Source organism: Rhipicephalus microplus, chromosome 5 (assembly GCF_043290135.1).
Source record: "Rhipicephalus microplus isolate Deutch F79 chromosome 5, USDA_Rmic, whole genome shotgun sequence".
Taxonomy (NCBI): domain Eukaryota; kingdom Metazoa; phylum Arthropoda; class Arachnida; order Ixodida; family Ixodidae; genus Rhipicephalus; species Rhipicephalus microplus.
In genome coordinates, this window is record NC_134704.1 from 204,927,407 (window position 1) to 204,947,103 (window position 19,697).

The 19,697-nt window shown below is 42.8% G+C and overlaps 1 protein-coding gene across 2 annotated transcripts in view; it reads right to left on the reverse strand.

Annotated features, from left to right (window-relative positions):
* Positions 1-19,697, reverse strand: part of LOC119173381 (uncharacterized) — a 69,023-nt gene that overhangs the window by 18,983 nt on the left and 30,343 nt on the right. Inside the window, exon 2 of one of the 2 annotated variants that reach the window (XR_012895568.1) lies at positions 2,055-2,128. The exons of the other annotated variant lie outside the window; for it this stretch is intronic. The gene's annotated coding sequence lies outside the window, so the exon portion shown is untranslated. The remainder of the gene's footprint in view (positions 1-2,054; positions 2,129-19,697) is intronic. 2 annotated transcript variants of the gene reach the window in all.

The window sequence follows — 19,697 nt, forward strand, 5'->3', positions numbered from 1 at the left end:
CACAGAGAAGCAAATGACAAAGAAATAGACTGGAATATGGTGAAATTACCAAAATAAACGGAAAAAATTGGACTTCCCAGCTATATATAGACTCTTAATTGGTCAACAACGGGGCACATTCTGGAGTGTAATGACAATGACAGCAACCTCCCCCAATGATACACACCTGAATCCTATTTTGAAATATACATAATTGAACTGTTCCCACATTCATTTTTAGTTGTGAGCGTGTGGAAACTTAAATGTTCCGCTTTTATTAGAGCATTCATGGTCGGTGCTTATGTCAACCCCATAGTTGAATAACAACCACAACACAAAAAGAGAGAGGAGACAGTGGAACTGCAAGCCACCGTGAGAGTACCCTCACGTATGTATCGCACTGTGGCATTCCGCCGGTAATTTTGCTGTCTTTCTAGATTGTTTAGTCTACAGAAGTCCGCACACATGAAGCCAGAGCAAAACAACGCTCTTCTAAAATGAAGACACTGCAAAGTCGCGGTAAAATCACACATGCAACTGTCAGCTTTCCTTTACAAGCGCGTGGCGAGATCAGGCGATCCGACCCTGCACGCCACAGCGATTGCAACACTTGTGCCTCCGGTGGTGGGCCTCACCCCCAATAAGTTAGGAAAACTGGTTGACCGACCCTTGGTATACTGCACGGTGCAGCAAGCAATAAAGGAAAACAAGAATGGTTGGTGCAGGGTAAATCAGTGGTCGAAAAGACAGTGACAAGAGACTTTTCGAAAACAGTCATCCATAGATTCTTGGCTTTCTAATGCATTTGTAAGTAGTGTGAGTAAACATCTTGTATGTAATACAAGCCAAATGTCAGTGAATTGCTGGATCAAACTCTTCTGTCCTGTCATGCTAGTTTTGGTTTGTGTCAAACATTAGTTGGCAAAATATTAGAGCACACTCCAACTCCCTTATACATATTTTGCGCCTGGGGCTCATTCTGACCCACCAACATTTTCTTATACGAGACTCGCTCGGCCTCAAGCTCGCTAAAATATTACTCACCCTTACTCAATCAAGCACATGGTTTAATTTGAGTATGAGCGAGTCTCGACTAAGTCCAATCATAAGTGAGTTGCCGAGTTAAGGTGTCAAGTTAAGAAGACGATCAGAGAGCGCCGAAACTTAGTACGCCAGAATAAATCGATCGATCAGATAGATACAACACAGGCTGACTGACAGACAGATATGGTTAGGTGCTTTTATTTTGCTAAAAATGCTCTGCTTTAAAGAGAAAGTGACTAGAGCTCCGCCCTTAAGGGAAGCTTCACTTTAAGACTTCATCTTTTCTGGTTTCTATGAATAAAAAAAATTCCGCCATATCCACGAAGTGAATGATGATGAGTGGGCGAAGCTCCGGAGGTAAACCTGGTAAACCATGACTTCTCTGTACATTTTGCCCACTCGATTTTATTACATCGCCCCCCCTAGCGTACGTCGCCGCACTAAATCGAACGATTGCCTTCAACCAATGACACGCGCCATATGTGACATCATTCCTATTTTATAAGATCTCGCGTCTTTCATCAACTACAAGTACCGCTTTCTAGTTTATAACATCTTGCAGCTTTTCATCATCAGCTACAAGTACCACCATCAAGTAAACACTACAAGATTTAAACGAGAGGTGGCTACATACAGGAGACGGTACCGCCATCTAGTGAACACTGCAAGAACTAAACTAGAGGTGGCTACATACAGGGGACGGTACCGCCGTCTAGTGAACACTGCAAGAACTAAACTAGAGGTGGCTACATACAGGCTACAGGGGACGCACAGCCCACGCCCTAAGGAGCTTCGCCCCTAAAAAGCACTTACGAGACGTTTTGAAACTTGCAACTCTGTACTAGCACTGGTGTCCAAGTGGTAGCAGACAAACTGCACTAAACAAGCTTTGGAATGCAAACCACAGGTCAACAGCACGAGAAAAAAGGAACTCCTTGTTATCATGGCAGGATGACAACACTTGCTAGGCTAAAAAAGAAATACTTCGAAAACGGATGTGTTTTTGAAACAGCCGACAGCGTTGTACAGACCTTGTGTAGAGTCTTCTGCCATCTAGCAGACACCAAGTGCATTTCTGCAACGTTGAAAGCGGGGCGCGCTCCACCTGGGCAGGCATGGAATGTCCATATTAACGTGTGGTGGCAGTTTGGGGGGGGGGGGGGAGTTGCAACAAATTTTCGTGTGCGATGTTGCTCAGACTGAGGAAACTAGGATGCTAAAAATATTTGCTCGAAATTAACCTCTATGTTATTTGACTTCCTCGTGGCTGACGCGAAGGGCCAGATCTGTTGCTCATTTGCTGCTTGCAATTAAATGCTTGTTTATGTTCTCCATTCTATACAGATGTGGGACAGCATAGGCACTCATCACAGCCCACTCTTTCATGCCTTGTCAGAATGAAACAGTCTTTGCACCGTGTGAATGCAGGCACAGAAAAACCAGCCTTGTGCACGAGCTTCAAAGTTGCATCATTGCTACTCATGCTTGCCTCTGCTGCTGTTTACAGCATTACTTTGTCGATTACATTGCGATAACAATTACAGGTTAGCCACGTAGCTTCTGCATGTCATCGATTCTCATCTAATAGACTGGTTGTGATCGAGTACGTTGCCTATTGTTACTTGTTTATTGTGGAGTTTAATAAGGTAACATTTGGTGGTGTGGTTTGCACACGTATTGCTTCACTATGTGTACTTTTCAAGCCCATGTGCTCTTTCAGAAGTGGTGGCCGATTTCATAAGGGCAAACCGAATGCTGGGACCCTCCCCCTGTTCTTATTATTTTATTATTACTTTTTATACCCCAAGAAGAGCAAAAATGTTATTCCAAATGGTGATCCTCCTTTATAAAAATCTTGTATCCAGCTTTGTGTGCCGTAAAATGTTAATAGATGTCTCAAGTGTGTCAACACTATTCAAAACTGAAAAAAATGCTGTTCTGGCAAGTATGTTACCCTTAACTGTGGGTGCGCTCCCACTGTTTACGTATAAAGGTGGTTTCGCAAATGTTCAGTAGGCGATACACAACTGCCCTGCTGCAAACGGTGCGAAACGGTAAGGTGCAAATAAGCCCGAAAAGTGATGACGTGAACCCAAATCTTTTACACCGACTGTGCTGTTTACGAGCACATGCCCACATAAAGGATATTCAATAAAATACAGGCTAATCAGCACCTACTTTACGGATACGCTTTTCATTTTCTTTTTCACGCACAGAAGAAATTTTACTTTTGTGTTAATGCTATATACAGCGTACATTGATGACTATAGCAGCAAAACATTATTGATATGAAATATAAACAAAGAGTAAAAACTTTCATTTCAAGTTAGATGCGCGATAAAGCGGAGGGGCTATTTTGTGAGTATACTATCTAGAACAGGGAAGACACAAAACAAAAGAATGAATTGGAGCCATACTAGATTGGCCATGGCTATTCTTATGGTCAAGACATGAGAATAGCCATGGAAGGTGCATAGAACGGGTGGAGGCTCAATGCGTCAATAAAATGGAGACAAAATGGCATCCGAACAAGAAGGATTCAATTGAAATGATGCACTTGAGCTCAAAGAATCGAATTAGCCTGTTTTGCACCTAACTTACGATAATCCTGCTGCGAAAATAACAACAAAATGACTCTTCCGAATTGCAACACCACGTAGCATCTACTCAAGACACAAATAAATGGCTGAAGCCATCCCAGTCTGCAATCTAAAGCTCTGAAAAACATGTGTCAATATTGATGATGTGCTGTATTCGTTTTCTATTTTTACATATGTTGAAAGCATTTACGAATTCTCTTAGCTTGTCTACAAGCTTTTTGATCCTTCTTGTTCTTTCATTCTATCTCCTCCCATTCTAAATAAAATTCTTACAAATTAACCCCAACGTCGACATAGACTGTTTCTAGTAAATGACGCTTTGCAATAGTTTAACAGAGCTTCCTTAGCCTCCAACTGTGTCTCGCTAGAGCCTCTTCTCAGCCGCCCTCAATTGTTCTTCATGAATAGCAAATAACTAAAGAAATTCTTATTTTAAAATCCGGCGACCGCTCCTGCCCATTTAAAAGGCCCCTAAACTACCTCCTATAATTTTTTTCAAACGTTTAAAGTAAGCACGTGCTTCATATGCAAAATGCTACATAATCAATGATCCTCCACGTGACAGCGCAACAAGTCACCAATGCTCCACAAATTCCAAGAAACAATCTCCCCATGCTTTTTGGGTTGGCACGTGATATCAAGAAGTTGAATCTGACGGGCAGAACAAATACGCTGCAATTGGTCAAGCAAGCACCTATGACTTCCTGTTAGCCTACAAGAAGCTGTCCACGCCACTTATCGTTTGTCGTGATGCCCGCATGCATGCACGTGCTTGCAAAACAGGTACTGTGGTCCGTAGGACAGGGTTCATACTGACAGTATTCGTATAAACACCGGCTGGCACAGCGACAACGATTCGCCAACAAGCACACCGTAGACAGAGGGCGGAGTCGCGGCAGCCGTAACAAGACAGTGTTTAGAGCAATATGTCATCGATGATGTATGCCGCGCAAGATTAGTAGAGCTAGGTGCTCGGCAAGAGGGCAAAGCGGCTTCGGGAAAGGTACCAACGAAGGGTAGTGAAAATCAGAATGAAAGGAGTGATTACTGTGCTTAGATAATTAAACGCATTCGACTCCGCTACTACCGTATCGTTTCAAAAATTTTTAACGGCTTTATGGTTGTTGTGCACTTGCGCGCAACTTCACCACAACTGAATTTACACATCTGGGTGGTTAAATATTGCATCTGGTTTCTGGGTGCATGCAGTATAGCACATATTGCGTGCCAGTACTGTTCAGGTATTAAAATAATCCTGGTGTATGGCTGTGGGATTGGTGGCCTCGAAATCAAGTGGCAAATGTTTAGACCAGCAATGGTATTTCCACTGATACACACTGTCAAACGTGGGACTCAGGTGCAGCATGTAATAATCTACATTGATTTTATAAGGATGGTGCAGAAAACTTAGTTTGGCACATTTGTGCGAGGAGGCAGCATCACTCGATGAGGATTGAGGGGCGTTAACACTATTAAAACCACATGAAGCTAACAGACAAGGCAAACATCGGAATTCAAATGAATGATTACTTGAAATTTCATATTGTGTTTCTGACTCGCCACGATTGAATTTTCAAAACGAACTGAAAGGTATTGTTGGGCGTGCAAAGCAAGAAAAAACTAAATGTAACTCAGACCTCCTTTTGTTGTCTGCCAAGCTAACCCCGCTCGTAGCAACATAATAACCACCACATCTTTCTTCGCTGCGAAGTAACTGACATAAATGTTGATGCCACTTTTATTTACTCGTATTGATGTAACAAAACTTTTAAACGTCACTGCTCATTATATCTAATGTAGCTAGCAAGTTAAACAAGCCTTTTCAAGCGTACTAACCTCCCACACAGAGAACTGCCTCTAGTTGCAATAGGCCACGCTCCACATATCGACCACGCTGAACCCACGGTAGACGGCAGTAGTTGGCCTTGTTATATGTGGATCGTAATGACGCGGTTATGTAAAATGGTGTGACATGTGCTACATGTATGCACCACTTAGCTCACTCTGCCTATCCACTGCACAAGTTTGACACCAAGGCACATAAAATTAGCATTGGTGTCAGGCAGGCACTTTTCTGAAAGATACCTGAGACATAGGCAGACGACATATGCTCCCGTCACGTTGCGGTAAGCTTACACAAGTTACACATTAAAAGATTACCTGTACTGTACTATGTACCCTCGAATCGAAATAAAAAAGATCGATCACACGGGTCACGCGTACGCAACTAGCCGCCGCTGTTCGTCCTACTTACTCGCTGAATATTCGCACACTACGGCGAGCGGTGTATTAAGGTGCACGTGACAGGTATGAACAAGAAGGCACTCGTACAGAAGAACAGTAACTTATACTCACAAATGTAATCTGGCTCGTCGCTGGCGTTGCTGAGGCAGCTGAAATTATCTTTTCCCTGCCCAGAACCCAGATGACAAAGTCAGTGTTGCCAGGTTTTAGTGAGGAAGCGTCGATGAAATCGGACAAAATCGCCCGAAATGTGGCTAGTGAAGTATTTATTCACAACAAAACTAAAAATGATTCCAAGCCTCTTTAACAAAAGTGATATTTGGTACTAAGAAAGGCACCGTTGTTGTAGTCAACCAGCAAATGTCAAAATCTACTGTCGCTCAGCTTGGCGAGTTGGTATCACGACCAAGGTCGTGGTTGGCGCAAAAGACTTTGAAATGAATTTTGTCTAATGAAGTAGAATGCCAATAATAGCTTTTCTACAGCACCAGCTGTCTGTATAACCAACAAAGCCAGCGTACTTCTTCTTACGACTGTGCTAAGCTTGCGTTGCGTGTTACACGGACACCTATCATAGCGGAGGAAATAAGACTGTTGCGATCTGCGCATCGCAATTTCCGACCCTCAGGCCGTGAATTAGCTAACGTCTTCACCAAACGTTTGCGTGATTTTGCGCCAAACACAACCTGATAGGTCTGATCACGATCAAAAGACACCGTTACAAAGCATCAGCAAAAAAAAAAAAAAACAGGCGATCCTCGTGAAATCGCGAAAACCATCATCAGCTGATCCGATTGCAGCATGTATTTCATTTCATCATCTCGGAGTTCCGGATGGTATGCAGCTGCAGTAGTCTTGAACTCGACATGCGTGAAAACCACGGTTGTACGTGCGAGAATGACGCGTAAATACCATGCGAGAATGACGGCCGTAAAGAGGCGAAGAAGCGCACAATTTTCGTCCTAATTAAATTAGGTGGTAGTATAAGGTGCTAGGCGTTGCCACAAGTTTAGGTTCAAGCTATACAGCTCAATACAATAATACCGGTTCAGCCACAGCGTGGGTTCGATGCTTCCCCTAGAAATAAACACTGGCTACGCCCTTGACAACGTGACCCAGCATGGTCACACGTGTGTGTAGTTTTAATCTCAGACACACCTCGCTCTGATTGCGACATACACCAGACCGCATGAACACAATACGGCAGCATGTAAAATACAATAACTAAGCGTATGCACGTACATGCTTTATTAGTAAGAAATGTGCAAAGCCCTTAACAGTCCACCTACGCCTGTACGCTAATAACTTAGTCCTAACAACATTACATGTATACACTCTGGGAAAGTACCTGATTATGCTACCAGCGAGCGTATAAGCACAACGTCGCAAAACTTACGAGAACTTCGGTAGAGTGTGCACAACACGAGCGCTATTTTCCAACATTTTCGACAGCTTAACCGCTAAGGAAAGCTCTGCATTGGTGCGAAGCGATCAGTCAAATTATTATTTGTGTTTTAAGGCATAGTGATTGTACCTCCTTCTTTTCGTTGCAAAAGTATTATAACACACTACATTATCAATATTTGATATATTAAACCACGGAGCCACCACAGCAGTATGGGATGGTTCTTTGAAAAGAGAGCTCTAGTCTCAGGGCTCTGATGACAGAGAAACAATGAAGAAATAATTATGCACAAGGCAACTCAACTATGAAATTGATGTAATACATAAATTATATTAGAAGCACTATCTCAAACGGGCTGCAATGGAAAAGAATTTTTGAGGCAGCCTTACCAAATTACGGACATATTTACAGATTTTGACGGCTTTACTCAGTCCAATGTGTGCTGTGTGTTGGTGTTACTGTGTTCTGCAAGTGATGCTGAAGTCTAAATCAGGATGCTGACGGCATAGCACCAACAGTCAACTGAGCCTAGCTGTTTCAACCCAGCACCTCACATTCGTATATGATGTCAGATATATGATGCAGATTTCCTCCGAAATTGGCCTCATGTGGTTCAACCATCAAATCTTTCATCGTGTCTGATCTTCTACATATGCCATGGGCATGACAAATTCCAGACATACATTTCAGCATTTTTCCCAGCCTTGAATTCTATCATGCTTGCCTCGACAACCTACTCATCGCGAGTTCATCAGATGAGCACAGTTCACATCTGAATTCTGTAATCCAACATCTGAAAAAGGCACATTTGTCAGCGTAAGCCAGTGTGTATTTGATGTCCAAAAGCTAGCCTAGTCCTATCCTCGTGCTCTCCCCATCCAGTATTCAGCTCTACCCATGCAGATATATAGGTGTTGAGAGCTTCCTATCTCCGAATACTAGATGCTGATAAGCCATACAAGCTCCTTCGTCCTATTTTTGTGAACTACGTAATATACTAACATTTTGTATCATGGTGCCAGGCCGTTATACATATTGTCTCGACTTCGTGCTATTGATACACAGAAATGCTACTATATTGAGCTTCCTTAGACCAAGAACTCCCTTACAAACTTTTGGGGATCAGCAGATGCTTGCGCGACAGTATATTCTACTCCCCGAATATGAAATGAGAGTTCCACTATACATCATCGTACAACATCTTTAATTCAATTTGTGCTAGATCTCCGACTCGTCGAAGGAGTACATATGGCGGCCATTCAGTTCCTTTACGTGTCCTGAAAACTTATGCCCACTATCTGAGCAGCATCACAGCATTTTTTTGTGGAGACTGAAGCCAATATATCATCAAAAGTGTCACTCTATCAAGTAGTTGGCCCTGTAAACATATCCAGCAATGTTACAATGCGACTGAATCTTGAAGTGCCACAAAGCATTCTACTCAGGTGGTACGTACACCTACCTGATGCTATACTACACCTCATGTTATTTGCCTGGGAAAGTCTTTGGATGGCCCGTGTACATGTGTGTGTGTAAAAGACTCTCTAATTGTGATATACCTAATTGTGCTTACAAAAGGGCATAAATGGTAAGTCGTTATGTCGTTACATTATTACATGGAATAAATTACGTGATTTCTTTGTCATAGAATACTTGAGTACATCTCTTATCGGTACATGTTACACTCCCTCAGTTACAATTGTTGCATATATTCCCATGAACTGCAGCAGATGTCAAACATATCCAAAACATATCATAGGAGCTGTCAACATTGTCATTGATGCCCTGTAACATAGCTCAAACAACATGTTCACCTGTCCCAGAGAAATATACTTCTAAAAAAGTGGCGACTGGTTGAGATGACAACAAATTCTGCCATCTGCAAGAAATATAAGCTTCGACGCTGCTAGACTTTCAGGGGTGCAGGGTCGTTTGCCAGTAACAGGAGACATATTAGCTTCAACACATGCTGTGACTCAAGAACTGACCATTTATGCCCACTTGAAAGTAAAATTAGGCATATTTCTAGACTGTCTTTCATGCCCAAATACGCGGAAAATCTGAAGGCTTCCCCTGGCAGATAACGTAAGGTGTATGGCATCACGTGGGTTTACGTACCACCTGTGCAGAATTCTTCGCAGCACTTCAATATTCAATCACAATGTGACATTCCTGGATATGTTTGCATGCCCGACCACTTAATTCAGCGACGTTTCTGAGGATCTTATCGTGCCATTGACAATACTTATGTCTTGCAAAAGACAAACTTGTGGGCTTGTGTTGATTGCAAGGTTCAGCGTTGGGTGGAATGTATTCTTACTTCAGCCTTTTCTAGGTCACGCACTGTTGCTCCTGCTTTTGTAGCTGCTGGCAGCATCACTCATGTCATCGTTGGTCCCAACCGATAAAGAAAGCCAATATTAACCGACGGTATACCACCAAGCCCTACCTCCCAATGAGCAATGAAATTAATGAAGCGTATATGCATGACATTCAAGGCAGTCATTGTTTGCAATACTGTAAAACTTACTTTAGGCCTGACTGCAGGTCTACCCAGTGACCATGTCCCTTTACTCTGATCGACACGAAGCCCATCTTTCTGCCAGTGACTACACATCTTGTCTATGTTACATCATAAAGAAGCTTCTACCTGTAGCTGTGTGACAGCGCATTGGAAGGCACATATGGTAGCAGTGAACTAGACTCTTGTACACGCATGCATAATGAAATGATATGGGCTAACCATCCCTCATCGGTGTCTTGTTGCCAACTTTAAAAACCTTTCTCTCAAGAAACTTTTACTGAAGTTTTATGAAAACAAGACAGATGATTCATTTCCTATGCAGAAGTCATCGTCAGTGCACAAATGACCTGAAACAGCAAAAATATCCCACTTTCAAAACTTCAATAAACATTCCCCACAATGCCATGATTAAAATTGCATGTTAACTGGTTGTCAAAGCAATCTAGCTAATAAAGCCTTTACCAGCATTATTTCTTCAGGCAAAGTGAAAATATTTTTTCTGTGTTTTACGCATTTGGTATATCTGAAATAATAATTTATGGGCAAAAAATGCCCCATTGAATTTGTGACACCTGAGTTATGATGGCTACAAAAATGATTGAATAACAGCTGTAATGTTGTCATATGATTCAGTAAATCTATGTTTTGCATGCGTTTACAAATATGCTAGTTCTCGAGTGCCACAAATAGAAAGTGACAATTTAATTTCAATTTTCATTGCCTGGTACTTGCGCTCAAGTGCTATGATGAACAAAGTGTAACTTCATGTTTGCTGTGAGCTTGACCCCTGCAACTAGACCTAACTTAAAAAAGGTTGAGGCACTAATCTAAATATTTGAATTTTCAATCAATTGGAATAAACGTTGGGGTGGTCTTGCATCTTGAGCTTTGTCTCAGTTGTATATCAACAAGCTCGTGGTCGTAAGTCATGCTTAATTGTCTTTCCTACCTTATTCACATCATAAAAGCACTGAAGCTTGTAAAGCCACATTTGCAAAAACTAAAGATTAAGACCGTGCATGTGTCCCTGAACAGCAAAAAACAATATTCACGCAACCAATGTGATGAATGCTGTGAACCCTGTCGTACCTCAAACGGTCCTCCAAACATTTTTGAGGCATGCTTGGTCATAACTCTGACATGGTTTAGTAATACAATCATAGGAGTCAGAAAGCTTGAATAGGACTGACAGATTAAGTTGGTATAGATTCTTGATATTAGAACAGTAGAACGAAGAAGATTAAAAACAAATGAGCCACAGGAACACAAGTGCCGTTTTGCGGCTGAAGGTTATTCAAAATTACAAAACAGATATATACTACACCCACATGGCAATATGCGAAATTGACCAGCAATACCAAAAAATAAAAAAAAGAAGTTGTACACAAGAGTGAAGGATTTGTTTACCCTGCAGTATAACTGAAAGAATGCCGATGCATGATTGTTTTTCATTTTGACTGTACCTTCTCAATTGGTTTCTTTTTTTTTTCAAAACATCATCACAGGACAGCTCAGGAAGCCTGTGCTCGCGCACGTTACTTAAAAGTCTTTTTTCCTTCTTTGTTGTGCCAAACTAAAAACCAGAAAGCTTACTGGATCTCAAGATTAGTTATAGTAGTTCTTCTCCTACTTGTTTATGTGAAAATCCACTAGTATGAGCTCTTTTCGACTCCACTGTTGCCATAATTGTTGCGTACCTTCTGCCGGAGTAGTGCTTTTTTGAGTCGACTCTAGCACACTGAAATAATTTTACTATTCAGATTCCCGGCAGCTTTAGTGCAATGAACTGAATTTGTCGCTGACAGTAAGTCAGAGCAGCAAACTTTCCTGCAGTTCACTGAATCAAACACACATTCAAGATAAATCGAGTAAGAGGAGAGCTAGTGATGGCATTTTTCATATTCAAAAAGTTGTTTGGAGCAAGGCACAGCATTAAATTTTAAGAAAGGCCATTTAAATTGAGAAACATGCGAGCCCTATCTATACACAAATAATAATAATAATAATAATAATAATAATAATAATAATAATAATAATAATAATAATAATATTAATAATGAACATGACAGCCGAGTCCGACAGGGGCTATACAAGAAAGCACGTTGATTGTCATTCTCTAATTGGCTTCCAAGCATCACTTTAGCTTAAACAAGCCTGCCTTTATCCACTCATTTCATGTAGAAGGATATTAGAAACAGTACAAATGTTTCTCTATAGTATACACAGTGTCAATAGAGCAACAATTTGTTTTTTTAATTATAACACAGTTCAAATTTAGCATTATTTAAAAGACTTCTTAAAGTTTAGAAGCTACTCTTACTGATATTTATATCTTTCATGCCTTTCATTCGGCACAACTACTACACTAACATGTCAACGTCAATATAACAAATGGCTCAGACGTAAAAGGTGGTCAAAGATGACCATGCAGGCCATTGCTCATTTATTCGAAGAGCACCATCTGCATGCAGCCCCACCAGTGCCCTCTGTCTTCTTCAATTTGAACACACTCCCAGCAACGATAGAGGTGGTGAGCTTATTACAGAGAAATTTGGTGAGACGGTTTCTATAAACCTGGAAGCAAGAGTATTTTAATCACGTAAAGATGAGTTGTGTGTGTGTATATGCTACTGGTTCACATCATGGCGATAGGCAGCAGGTCATCGGAACATTCTTATTCTGTTTGTGAGGTCGAGATTTCGGTTCGAAATGTTGAGTGTTCCCAGTGTTAAAGATTTCTTGTGGCATCCACTCTAGCATAAGTTAATGGTTGATGGTTAATGCGTTTATTGTGTCGCATTGTAGTCTGCCTTCGTGTCTCGTTCACTTGCAGTCAGCACTTTTGAGGGTATGTTCACGAGTTGTACTGAAGCCATTGTTAGGAATCCAGCCAAATATCTTCCTTCAGTGCGTAAGAGCCGGATTTGAGTAATGGCTTTTTTTCTCCATCAATGCGTATTCCTTTTAATGTTCTTGTGCAAGAAAGACATATAAGGTAGGTTTTCATGACTTTTCAGTGCTGTGCATGAACTGCTTGCCTGCCTGGAAGGTTTTTCTTTTTGTTGTGGTGTTGTCTTAGTCAGGGCCACACAGCCTCCTGTTGCTTTATAATATTTCTTTTCGTAGGATTGCTCTTTGCATGCTTCTTCAGCACTTTGTATTATTATGAAAGCAGGCACTAGCAGGTGTGGACTGTGGTGCTTCTATTTGGTGTTCCACATACTTCTCGCTACATTCATTTGTCCACAAAGAAATAAGTGAAAGTATGGTGGTAACATTTGCTTTGAGTTTTCTGTTGTTCCTATTGTAATTTAGCCAGGGTTGGTGCCAGGATTGGTGTATGCCGGGGGTGCAACCACGATAAGCGAGGTTCTTCAGGAGGAGCAGAGAGGTGGGGAACTTTGCCATCGTGTTACGACTGTTTCTTCTTGGGAACATAGTCGTAAGATATTGTCATAACACAACACGGGGGTCAGACGAAAACGGGGGGAGGGGGCGGGGGGCTCCAGTCTAGCCTCTTTGTGCCTACCCTGGCACCACCCCCGATTCCAGCCTGTGTCATTTGACTGCTGACGAGCTCGTGTGACAGCTCTCCCTCGAGCACTCACTGTTTGTCATTTACTTACTCGCCTTATCAGTTGAAGACTGTTCATGCGATGAATACAAACCTCCGCCGGTTCTTGTTTTGTCATTTTCTGATGACGTATCCTCAGTATCTTTTCTCAGTGTACCCTTATTTTACTTGGCTGGGAGATCAGCAACGTTACAACTTTGAACTCTCAGCATGTTTTTATGGACTGTAAAAGTAACCACCGCTCTTTTCTGCGGCATTTCGTTTTGGATGGTTGGCACGTCAGTACTTCTCCTCTCAGCTGGTGAGTGTTTTGTAAGCAGGACTTCATCGCTGCAGCCTCCTGGTACTGGATGCAGGGCTCACTCTGCCAGCCTTATTTTCACAGCAGAAAACAATAAAATATGTGGATTAATCACTGCTGGTGTGCGCTTTCTTAGTTGCGGCTGGTGTATTTTCGCAGTGTTGATGTCCTTAGACTGTATTACTAGCTCGACAGGCAAAGTCTCTTCTTTTAGTTAGCTGCAAATCACGTGCGAAGAGTACTATTAACACTTGCTAAGATTATAGCCCTTTCAGGTGTGAATTATGATGCACTGTCAACAAATGTGGCTTATTCAGATAGCACAATCACTAGGCACGCAATATTACATTCCAAGGAAGAAAATGATGTGTTATTTGGGTGAGCTTGAGCAAGCCATTACAATTTCTATGAAATAAATACTTCATCATTCTGCTGTGAGTTATATTTAGTTTTGATATAAAAAGATTGAAATCATAAGCTTCTGATGTGTGTGCATTTAGCTTTTCATTGCATTATATTCAGGAGAAGAAAAGCAACACTTGACGTTGGTTTTAGAACACGATTTGAACGACCCATCAAAGATAACAGTTTCTTCACTAGAGTGATCAGCTACAATTGTGAGCAGCCGACTGAGGTCAAGTCGGGACATTATTACTAGGGTGAAGGTTCAGTTCATCTAACGAACTACGTATTTTACTCTATTCTGGCCTCAAGTTGACAAAGCTAGCATAAACAAATTGCATGCACAAATGTCGCCACTGATGCGAAATGTTTATATTTGTTTCTTTTAGAAAAATGTTTCCATTTGAAAACATAAGCTCGTGTAAACCTTGACAAAATGCTTGAACATGGGCTGTGAATTTATGACCTGTGATATAGGTGGAACTTTGTGTGGTGGAGGGATAGGTGGATGACGTCCTTGGTCTTCAGTGCAGGCAAGTCGAGTATGTGTTATGTGGTTCTCGGTATTCCATTGCTGAACATTTCAAGGGTGGGCCATTTTCCCAGTGTCCCATTCCTCGGCTACACGACTGCATTAACTATGAACCACACATCTTGCACTTTTGTGCCTTAAGTGGCTCATCAATTAACTGCCTCTCTGGTGGACAATACCATTTCAGCCGTTGTTATACAGGTAAGCTAAATATCTTGATTTACATGTCAAACTAAAAGTAAAAAGGGTCGTTTCAATTTAAAAAAAGCCTTGAGGAAACAAGTTCATATACCACTTGAATATTAAAACGAATGGGAACTTCATGTGCGTAGAGCAGTATAAGTCACAAAGATATAAAATATAGGAAGAGTGATATGCACCAGCTACTTTAGCCAACTGAGCCGTTTCTTGCCTTTAGTTATCTTTGACTCTCCCACTGAATATAGGACGTCCTGAAGACACCTACACCACCAAACTGCACACAAGGTATGTGATAATTAAGACAAATAAACTAGTTATTCGCTGATCACACCAATCCTGTTTGCTCTTCTGCACTGAGTCTGGAGAAAGGAAACTATAAAAATATGACGGAGCTATATTGAGAAACACTGTGGAAAAGAAATTGCAAGATCTCACATGACAAATATATAAAAAATGCACAGCTGCTGACAACACAAGCAGCAGTCTACAGTACTACAAACAGTCACTCACTCGTAGCTTAAGATTTATTCATAAATATTGCCTTTCAGTTGGAAAACCAGTCCTGCCACCAGCTGTCAAATGATCCTCTTCATGTTCTGGAGATTACAGCAATTTCTGACACATTTTCCGATTTGTACCGTGTACGTCCATTGATTTTCCGAAAGACACGTTTCTCCCCTTAGCCACCCCACTAAACGAAAAATTAATAAAGGACAGCGAGTGTGAAATATAACTCTCTACTTTACAGGAACAAGCTTGCCAGATCTGTGCAGATCACTTCCTTCTTTTCACAGACTTAAAAAACTAGAAGGGAAGGGGCCGGAGAGGGCTCTGTGGTTCTGTATTTGAGCAAAACAACACGACTTTATAAGCGTGCGTGTTTCTTGTTTATAAATAATTTAGCCTACGTGTTATGTGTTCTATGCATCAGCACATATGAACTCACGCAAACGTTTTTTGTGCGTCGTACTGCGGGTTGAATTAAGTATACGCGATATATATATATATATATATATATATATATATATATATATATATGACGTATCAAGTGATGGTTAGTAGAGGTAGAGAAGGAAGAAGTCAGAGAATGGAATAAACATGAGGTGTGAGCCAGGCCACGTCGCCCAGTCATCGTAGCGTCACACGAGTCGACTGGATGAAGACCTGCCAGCCCCTTCATCAGGCGCTCATCATCTACGCAGTCCTCCGCATGATACCCTGAGCATACATGGTCTACCGTAAGAGCGCCTAGCAATACGCATAGACCAGCGTCATGTCAGAAGCATCTACTGACCTTCCCATCCCCAAGTACATCGGAGCAGCGGATGATGGACCCGTACAATACTGGTTCGACCTGTTCGAGGTCCACGCCACCGCTGCATTCTGGTCGGAACGGGAGATGATCATCAACTTCACTGACTACATCTCCGGTGAGGCATTTAAGTTTTACCTCACCCACAGCTTTGAAAATGACGAGTCTTGGCAAAAGATAAAAGAAGAAATGATCACTCGTTTTAACGACTTTGACCAAGACCTACTCATTGCCAACCATCTAGAGACAACCGCACACTATCGCCAATTTCCTAAGCAGTCCTTAACCATTCGAAAGCCCAGCGCGCATCGACAGCTGCCGCAAGACGAAGTGGCACATCAGTTTACGTTCAGAAGAACATGCGCGTTTCGGGAAAAACCTAACAATCAAGCGCGCCTCCCTCCTGCACGAAAGCCGGCATTTCGAAAGTCCTCACTCCAGCCTATGACGCGAGACGTTGCCCCCCAACCTGATGCTCTTAATTCTTCGTCTCGCATACGCGGTTCACCACCTGGTTTTCTACGACGCAGCTTTTCAAAGGCTCCTAACGGTCACTATTCGTGTAAAAAGGACGCCTTGTTCATGGTAGACCAGCTGACACATGGGGAAAATACCAAACAACGCCAAGATGACTCAAAGAGTGAAAATCAGTCTTTACGCATTGGAGCAGCTTACTCCCCATCTCGCATACTTGGCCCGCCTCCTGGTTTTCCATCGCTTGGCTCTTTGGTGACTCACAATGTCCATCTCACATCTAGCACACTCACAATGGTCGGGATAGAGCTGCGGAGCTCAGACGATGCTACGCCAAGCCCTGGACTTACCACCAAGATTCATGCGCCAGAACAGCTCACATCGTTAGTTGCACCGAAAGAGGGCCATTCACAACTCAAACCTTACCGAACTACCCCTGTTGCGGTGTTGCCGTCCAGTGCGCAGCCACCAGAAACTCCAAACACAGAAGGCTCACACGCATCGAACGTCGCATGCTACCAGGCGCAAGAACCACTCATAGTGAGCCGCGAAGAAGAAGCCCCTGATGAACTATCTGTCAACTCTGAATGTTTTCTGTTGCAAGAGTTCATTTCCACGGCACCGCAGACTTGCCAAAATTTGCATTTTCAGCATGGTTATGCGACGTAACATGTGGTATCCCCATACAGTGCTTACAGCGCCAAGAACCGAAAAAATGCAGAAGTGATACATACACCAAACCTCGCACGCAGCTGTCTGTCCGAAGCGTCCACACTGGAACACCTTACCGAAGTCTTTGAAGAGCATGATGATGGCACATTACCAACTATGCCCGATAAGCAAGACACCAGCTCACCATGCATCAGCTGTCTACAGGACGCGTCAAACCTCGAAGGAAATGAATGCCCCATTCCAGAAGGGGCGCCACTACAGCCATCCCCTGAGCAGCACCAGCAAAGCAAGCAAAACGAAGTTCACCAACTCAGAAAACAACTAGAGAGACTGCAACGAGGGCATCGGCGAACGCCAAATTAAATGAAAGCGCGTTCACCAGTTGAAGAACATCGAAAAATAAGATCTCCAAACCAACAAGAAGTCAGACACTTTCGGACAAAGAAAAGTCGCCAGAAACGCTTCCAGCGCCTGCTGTTCCGCCGACTGCAACACCACAGAAAGCGCCGAGAAAGACGCGGAAGCACTGCTTGCAAACCACAAGTACTCAGGCACTCCATCACAGTCTGTCGAGAAGCACGCAAGCAAGAAGTATCGGGATTGCATCATTCAAGGCGAAAAATACAACCCCGACGACATCTGAGCTGCCGATGCAACAAGGCGTTTCAACCTTGGTCAGCCCAAACAAGAGTTCTAGCAGTACTGCCAGTATCCACGTGTATCCCGCTCTGTCCGGAACGCAACAGTCAGCCTCGCCCATCAGAGTTGTTATAGAGTTCACCGGACTGCTCCCTCGGGCTTGAAGATTTAAAGAGACTGTGGAACTCCGTCGGGACGTGATACTGAGAATTTGGACATAGTCTGTTTATTGGCTTCTTCAATTTTCGTAGGTTATAAACGGTGCCATCTTTCGGGGGGAGGGAGAATCGTGTGACGTATCAAGTGATGGTTAGTAGAGGTAGAAAAGGAAGAAGTCAGAGAATGGAATAAACATGAGGTATAAGCCAGGCCACGTCGCCCAGTCATCGTAGCGTCACTCACTCACACACACACACACACACACACACACACACACACACACACACACACACACACACACACACACACACACACACACACACACACACACACACACACACACACACACACACACACACACACACACACACACACATATATATATATATATATCAAAATAATCAACAAAAACGTTCCACAACACAGTTGTAACTCGTGACGACCCACGGAGACAAGGTGCCCGAGGCCCACGCACTCCACCACACTTTACCAACCGCTGGCTGCGATGTTGTAGGTAATTCGTGTGGTCATTGTGATACAGGATGCGTGTGTTTGACGATTGATTCACCGCAACGCAACTGATAACTCCAGAAGTGTGGCAGCTTGGGCTAGTTGGTATGGCATGAGGATAGTTATAGCGCGAGAACAAAACAACGACACAGAGACAAGAAAGACACGAAAGACACGAGCGCTAACTTTCAACTGAGTTTATTGCGCTGAGCACGACAATATATAGAGGAGACAATAACCATGTGATAAAAACCATATGACACAAAGAGCAGAACAAAGACAAGAGAAAAACAAGCCAAGTAAGAGAAAAACAAAGACAAAAACACAAAAAGAAAAGCACAAAACAACGGCAAAGAAAAATCTATAAGAAAACGAAAGAGAAAGGTAAAGATAATATAACTACTTGCGCGCACCGAAACCTTCGAAGAACCAAAGTTCCTTCTCGGACAGCGCCACGGAGGGCTTGCTAATACAAGGCACCTCTTCGCGTGCCATCTGCGCGGCCTCGACAATGACTCGGGTGCGCTCATCTCTGTGCTTGTACAGCGGCACTGTGTCCTTGAAGAGGGGAACACAGTTGCGCTCAGTGCAGTGCTGAGCAAGAAAACCATCTTTCCCGTTTCTAACATTGTTAAACGTTCAGACACCTTCCGGTCGTTCCGACATAACAAGCTCCATATGAAAGGGGAGTCCTATATACAACTTCCCGGGAGCAGGCCGCATAACTGTTTCTGTGTTGAACTCTGCATTCCGTTGATGACTACGTTTTCAGGGGGTTTGTAGATTTGGTGAGGCTGATTAATTTGATTGGTGCCGAGAACAGGACACGAACTCCAACACGTTTTCTGATTTTTTTGAGCCTGTGTGAGATCTGGTGTTTGTATGGAATCACGGCTATCCTTTCATGTTCTGTATCCGTGTTGCTCGGATTCTGTCGCTGCCTCTGCTCTGCCTTATTAGTCCACAGGATAGTCTCAGCAACGGAAGCGATAAACGCCTCAGGGAAACCCGAAGCCTTAAGCCGGGAAACTTGAGCTTTGAAGCTTGCAGAGATATTGTGGGCGCACGACCTATTTAGGGCATTATCGAGACAGGTTCGGGCTACGCCTCGCCTAACTAACTTGC